Source organism: Chrysochloris asiatica, unplaced genomic scaffold (assembly GCF_000296735.1).
Source record: "Chrysochloris asiatica unplaced genomic scaffold, ChrAsi1.0 scaffold00154, whole genome shotgun sequence".
NCBI lineage: Eukaryota > Metazoa > Chordata > Mammalia > Afrosoricida > Chrysochloridae > Chrysochloris > Chrysochloris asiatica.
Window position 1 is genome coordinate 8,113,694 of NW_006408672.1, and position 7,927 is coordinate 8,121,620.

Sequence of the window (7,927 nt, forward strand, 5' to 3'; positions counted from 1 at the left end):
TAAAGTTTTATTGTGAATTATGTGATAGTTTACGTGGGTATATGGGAGAACATTAGTTTTACATTCATCCTATTGTATATTGTTTCATTGCCATAGTTACAATCCCCTCCACGCATTATCAATCAATGAAAGGGTACATTCTACAAGCCTGCTGCCCTAGGCCCATCCCCCGCCCACCCCTGGTCATCAGCACACAGGCCCTGTCCCTCCCTGGGTCCCAAGTCCCCAGCTGCTCCATCTGTCTGTGTCATTGTCTCTACCTCCATCTCGGGGATCGCTGCTTCCTTGGGTAGGGTCCTGCTCTCTGCTCTTCTCCTTTCATGGTTCCAGGTACCTCCGCGCCTAGCCTTTTGCAAAATTAATCACTCCTTCCTTGCCATAAAATGTCTACTTTTACATTTACAACTAAAGGAATAATCTTGATAGATTTTCTTGAAGGACACAGGATGAATATGGGGGCTTATTAGAAAAATGTTTTAAGAAAATAGAAAATTGAGTTGGTGAGTTTCAAAAGGCCAGGAATGTTGCACCATGGAATTTATCATGGCAATATACCTGCTCAGTCTCATAGGGATGCCCTATGACAATTTCATAGGGAAACTACTCTGTTTACCCTACAGTCCTGATCTTGCGTCTTCAGACTTCTTTTTGTTCCAAAAACTCAAATAGCATTTCAAATGAACACAATTTGAATTCCGGGAAGATGCCCAACTACCATTTTGACATGGTGTAAATCAAAGAGCATATAGTTCTTTGGGAAGAGTTAGAGTGATGGAAACACAGGCTTCACAGTGTATAGACCTATATGGATAAAGAATAGCTTCACATTTTGCTATTTTTGTGTAATACAGGTTTCTATGATTTGGTAGCAATACTTTTGACTTATCCTCATAATTCTATACACACACACATGTTTTATAATTATATACTAGGGAGCTTCGGGCTCCTTATGTGGTGCTGTAGGATCAGCACTGTACTGAGAACCACAAGGTTGGTAGTTCAAACTCACCAGCTGCTCCTTGGAAACCACTTGATGGTGCTTAACAACAAGGGGGCTTTAAAAGGTTCATGGAAACTCCCATTTTAATTCCATTTTCCCACAAGCTTTTTGAAGCCCCCTCATTCATACATACACTTACATTGTCATATGTAACATAAAGTCTTTATGTGGAGGACTAACTTGAGATGTTTGGAGTCCTGGTATGGTGCTGTAGGATAAGCACTCGACCTCACGGTTGGTTTGAACCGCAAGGTCAGCAGTTCAAACTCATGAACCTCTCCTCAGAAACCCTATACAGAATTGCTGTAAGTAGGAACCGACTTGATGGCACTTAATGACAACTTGAGATGGTGTCCTAAGGTGCAGAAGGACAGAAATGGAAAGATAAGAGATTCAGGGACAAGGCAACATGGCTAGGCAACAATAGGTAATAAGATAGTCATTTTGTTTTAATCTGCTTAGAAATTTACATGATTTATGTGACCTTAAAATTCAGTGCATTTTTGTCTGCTTACTCTCCAGTGATGGGCTTGTTTAATTTACAGACTCAAGTCTTTCTTCAGTTAGTAAGAATCGGTTGTTGCCTGTAATTATTTTTTATGATCTGGTCCTTTCTCCAGGAAACTGTTACCTATACACATAGGATACACATTTATCTTGTCCCTCAATATATGGCTTAAAATAATCACCATATATTTGCTATAAGTGTATGGGTGCTAATCTGGGCTGGTTATGTGTCTGAGGATGTTATGTGTCAAGGATGGCCTTAGCTGGGACAATCGGCTTTCCTCCACATGTCACTCTTACTGTCCTGCAGGAGATCTTGGGTATATGGTCAGACCTTCCCAGGCCATGATTGCAGAGGTTCAAGAAGGGAACAAAGAAAAGTCACTGCTTGTATCGTATTTGTTGTGTACCACTGGCCAAAGCAAATCATATGGCTACATCCAGATAGTTGTTGTTAGGTGCCATCCAGTCAGTACCGACTCATAGCAACCCTGTGCACAACAGAACGAAACACTGCCCGATCCTGGGCCACCCTGACAATTGTTGTCACACTTGAGCCCATTGATTCTGCCATTTTGCCAATCCATCTCACTGGAGGTCTTCCTCTTTTTCTCTGACCCTCCACCTTACCAAACATGATATCCTCCAGCGACTGGTCCCTCCTGACAATATGTCCGAAGTATGAGAGGTGAAGTCTGGCCATCTGGTCTCCAAGGAGCACTCTGGCTGCACTTCTGCCAATACAGATCTGTTGGTTCTTTTGGCAGCTCATAGTACTTTCAGTATTCTCTAACACCATAACTCAAAAGCATCAAATCTTCTAGGGTCTTCCTTACTCACTGTCCAGCTTTCACATGAATATAAGGTTATTGAAAACACAATGGTTTGGGTAAGGCGAACCTTAGTCCTCAAGCTGACATCTTTGTTCTTCAACACTTTAAAAGGTCTTGTGCAGCAGATTTGCCTAATGCAATACATTGTTTGATTTCTTGACTGCTGCTTCCATGAGTGTTGATAGTTGATCCAAGAAGCATGAAGCCTTTGACAACTTCAGTCTTTTCTCCGTGGATCCAGTTGGTTCAGTGGTGAGGATTTTTGTTTTCTTTACATTGAGATGCAATCCATGCCAAAGGTTGTGCTCTTTGATCTTCATCAGTTAATATTTTAAGTCCTCTTCACTTTCAGCAACAAGGTTGCTGAATGTCGAGGTCATATGTCGGGTTCCAGCCTCGACAAGGAAGTGTGGGTGTCACAAAGAAGGGAGATCTGGCAGCGAAAGGGATAGAGAAAGAGAGAGATGAAATATATACAAAAAAGACAGACACATAGATATGATGCAAGCTGGCAGGTAGGCAGATCTGCAAACATATTGCCTAGCATTGCACAGCATTGCACAGCATTGCACACAGATCTAACTCTACCTCAGTCTTATTCTTTTTTTAAGGGAGGGATTTGTTACAAAGGAAGGATGTAATTCACTCACAAAGGGAGGATGTGACTCTTTAGATAAGACAGGATACGGAACTGAAACGTGATTAATCATTCAAAACAGGACATAATGATTAACAGGAACAAGTTTTAAAATATTTTCATAGTTTTTCTTAATAATCCCATGTTCTGTTTGAACAACTGCCTCTTGGTCCATGTACAGATTCTTCATGAGCATAATTAAGTGTTCAGGAATACTTATACTACGCAATGTTGTCCATAGTTTGTCATGATCCACACAATCAAAAGCCTTTGCGTAGTCAATAAAGCACAGGTAAACATCTTTCTGTAACCATGGGTTACAAATTGAGCTGCTAACCACAAGGTCAACAGTTAAAGCCCACAAGGTGTTCCATGAGGTTTTCTTCTTCCATAAAGATTTACAGCCTCAGAAACCCTATACAGGGTCGCTATGAGGGCCCCAATAAGCCAGGTGACCAGGACTTAACTTCATTCAATTTTGTTGGTGTCTCTGAGCAGGCTGTCTAACAGTGAGAAAGGCCATGTGAAAAAAGGTATCACCTCCCCCACATTCTGTAGGACTACTTTTCTACTTACACAAGCTCCTGTTGATTGGATTGACCAGTATGGCTGATAGAACGGTATAGAAATGAGAGATGTAGACAGTTCTCCAGGGATCTTTTACTTATTTTCACTTCTTGATGACTTTATAGTAAGCAGTCTTAGAAAATATCATTTCTTCTTCTAGAGCAAAGGACTGATTTGGTTCATGATATTTCCTCTCTGCAGAGGAAAACGCAGGCTTGTTTGCAGTTCACTATGAAAGACTCAGATTCTCTAAACTTAGGGTTTCTCCATTGCCACAAACATACTTGCACTTTGATAGCTCTGTACCAACCCCGTGGGACTCAGGGGGCATTACATACTGATGCAAACATAAAGTTCATGCTCCTTGATGAGCTGCAAGAAATAAGTCTTTTGTCTGTAAGCTAGGAGTCTCACGTCTTATACCATCATCCATGAAATTGTAGCACACTGACTTGTTAATTATGGTGTTGGAGAAGAATATTGAAAGTACCATGGACTGCCAGAAGAACAAGCAGGTTTGTGTTGGAAGGGGTACAATCAGAATGTTTCCTTGGAAGCCAGGATGGTGAGACTTTATCTCTCAGATTCTGGACATATTATCAGGAGGGACCAGTCCCTGGAGAAGGGCATTATGTTTGGTAAAGTGAAGGATCATCAAAAAAAGAGAACGATCCCCCCAATTGGATGGATTGACACATTGGCAGCAGCAACAAACCCAAGCATCACAATTGTGAGTATGGCACAGTACTGAGCAGTGTTTCATTTTGTTGTGTATAGGGTCACTATGATTCAAAACCAACTCAAAGGCACCTAATAACACCTTGCTAATTTTCACAAGTAGCTTAAAGTCCCAGACCTCTCACAGTTCTTGACAGTGTGGTTTTTAGAGCATAAAAAAAAAGCCAAACCCATCATCACCTTTGAGTTACCTTCGATTCATAACAACCCTATATATACGACTGAGTACAATTGGCTTTAGATCCTTATGAGAGCAGCTAGCCTAATTTTTCTCCTGCAGAGCAGCTGGTGGGCTTGAAACACCGACTTTGAAATAAGCAGCCCAAAGCCTAACCTATAACATAACACCACCAAAGCTCCTTATTTTAGGACATGGAGGGGACTATAATCAGATACTTGTCTGTTGCACTGTGATAGCTTGCATGTTGCTGTACTGCTGGAAACTATGCAACTGGTATTCTGAATGCCAACAGGATCACCCAAGTTGGACAGATTTCAGTTGTGCTTCCATCTAAGACAATCTCGGAAAGAGAGGCGGACTATTTCTAAATATTTAGCCACTGAAGCCTTTATGAAAAAAAAGGTTCAATCAAGCTGTTATATATTAATTTTTAGGCTTAAATGATCTAGAGCAGTGACGTGCGGTTTCTTAAGGATACTTAACATAAAGCAAGGTTCCTGAAAGGAGCCAAGCTGTCTCTGTACACTTTGCAAAGTTTTGTTTATGAGCAAGATCTCAGGCACCGGGCTTCATTTATTTCTATCTAAAATGCTACATTGTTCTTAATATAACATTCCTACATACTTTCAGGAGGAAGGAGAGCATCCTGCTTGACTGAAAATTGGACCATGAGGTTGAGTTCTGTTCTAGACCTGAAGGATGGCTGAGAGCCATAGTCTTGGGCTCCTCCAGTCTATTTCTGATCTGTAAATGTGGTATTTTTTTATATATATATAATTTTGAGTTTTGTTCTACATTTTCTCCCACTCTATCTGGTACCTTCTAATGTGATCCCTTTCAGAGCACCATCGAGTTCTGGTTGTGGAGATTGATGTTCACGTGTTCCATGAGTCCATTTGACTAATTGATTCCAAGCATCTTTAATTCTCATCACTCTTTTTTTCACACATGGAGATAACAATTATTGTATGTTAAATGGCCACTCATGAGCTTTTAAGGTCCCAGACATCAAAGTAGCATTGTCTTTGTGGACTATGTTACACCAATTGACCATGGTGTCTCTTGAGACTACAGTCCTGAGCCCTCAGGTCCAACAACTCATTGCCTTAATACATTTGATAACATCTAAGAAGTGTTCATCATTTTTCCTGCTGTATGCTCCAACACATTCATAGGTGTGTTTGCAGCAAAGGTAAAAAGCCATGTACAAATATCCTCATTCAAACTCTTATGTATTTGTTGGTCTATTCCCTCTCTTCCTTCCATACCCATTCAGCCTGTGTATCTATCTGTGTCTATCTGTGTATCTACCCACAGAACACAGAACACGAAGGTTGTGTTGTGTTGTTGTTGTTAAGTGCTGTAGAGTCGATTCCGACCCTTAGCGACCCTGTACGGGGTTTTCAAGGCTGTAAATCTTGACGGGAATAGAAAGCCTCATCTTTCTCCTGCAAAGCGCCTGGTAGTTTTGAACTGCTGACCTTAAGGTTCGCAGCCCGATTCGTAACCACTATACTACCAGAGCTTTAAGAACGCTGAAAACTGTTTTGGTGAGACCAAGGCCAGGAAAGGGACACTGAGGATGTAACTTTGTATCCCGACAATGTCTGTGCTCATTCTTTGAGGGTAGCAAGAGCTATCCTATGAGAATCACCCCATCCATTCTACAGCCCTGAACCTGCCCCTTCAGACTTCTTGTAAACATGCTCATCAGTGGGTGACCCTGCTTGTCTTTGAAACACTGGGGACATAGCTGCCAGCATCAAAGGAGCATTAAAGCCACCACAGTCTGGCAAACTGACAGATTAGTGGGCACTATAAAGATTATAGCCTTGGAAACCCTCTGGAGTGGTTCTACTCTGTCCTATAGGTTGCTGTGTCGTAAGTGATTCAATGACACATAACAACATGTATAACAGTCTCTAGATGGTACAAACATGTCATCGCTTGGCTACTAACTGAAAAGTTGTTGGTTTGAAACCACCCAAAGACACCGTGGAAGAAAGCTCTGGTGATCTACTTCTGAAAGTTCACAGTCATTGAAAACCTGATTGAACACAGTTCCCTGACACACATGGGGTTGCCATGAGTCAGAATAGATTGCATTGCAATTTGTTAGTATAGATATCATCGTAAAACCAAAGAGGCCATTGCTTTCTAATCAAATTCTAATTTATAGTTGTGTATATAACACTATTTATCTCTAGACCCTTTAGCTCTTGCATACCTCCCTGTGTATTCATCTATCTTCATCATTCTTTTGCCAACCTCTCTCTTCTTGTATATTGCCCTCCATGTCACCCAAGTTAACGTATGTTTGCTCTCTAGTGAATGAATTACTCTTCTTTCCCTCCCATCCCTGGTAACTATCAAACAATATTTAGCATGAAAACATTTTCTTAAGTCCACCACTATTTCTAAAGCGTTTTCATCGCCCCAAGTGGGAGCTCAGTGCCTCTTAAGCAGTTACTCCCCACTCCTCTTCCCACAGCCCTTGATAACCACTAATCTGTCTCTGTATATTTGCCTATTCTAGATATTTCATGTAAGTGGGGTCCTACACTGTTTTTCCTTTTGTGTCTGGCTTATTTCATTTAGCATCATGTTTTCAAGGTTCTTTGTAGGTCTGGATTTAATTATCCAACTTTAGAGTATCTCATTGCTGATTATCCAATTTGTGGTCCATTCCCATCACGTTAAGTAGGGTTACCACAAACATTTTTGAGTATGAAAAATGTCACCAGCCCCTATTTGTGACTTATTTAATTCAAGAACTAGCTGGCATTGCTTAAACAAATCCATTATTACCACAAATGGAAGTCTTGTCTCAGCATTCTCTGCAAATTTTATTTTCCCTTTAGTGAAATTCCACTGGTATGTCACTCACAGCAACTCTATTGGACAGAGTAGAGCAGCTCCCTCGGGTTTCTGAGACTACAAATTTTTATGGGAACAGACAGCATCATCTTTATCCTGCAGAGCAACTGGTAGGTTTGATCCACTGACCTTGCAGTTAGCAGCCCAAAACTTAATCTACCAAACCATCGGGGCTCCTTCATGTCCCATTGTTATTGTTGTCTTGTGCCATTAGATTAGTTCTGATTCATAGCAACACTGGATAGGATTTCCAAGGAGTGGCTAGTGGGTTTGAATTGCCAACTTTGTGGTTAGCAGTTCAGTGCTTACCCTACAGTGCCACACCAGGAGTCCTACTTCTCATTAGCACCTAAAAAAGAAAGAGAGCAAGGGAAAACCCAATCATTTGATTGTTGTTAGAATGTAACCTACCGGCAATCCTGAATTCTCTGTAGAGCTATTGATGCAGTTTTTTGTTTCTTTATACCAGATCTCCAAGAGATGGTAGGTCCCTAAGTGGTTCAAATGGATTGCATTAAACTACCAATGAATGGGCTGACAGTCTGAACCTACTTGGTGGTACTGCAAAAGAGGCCTGGCGATGTGCT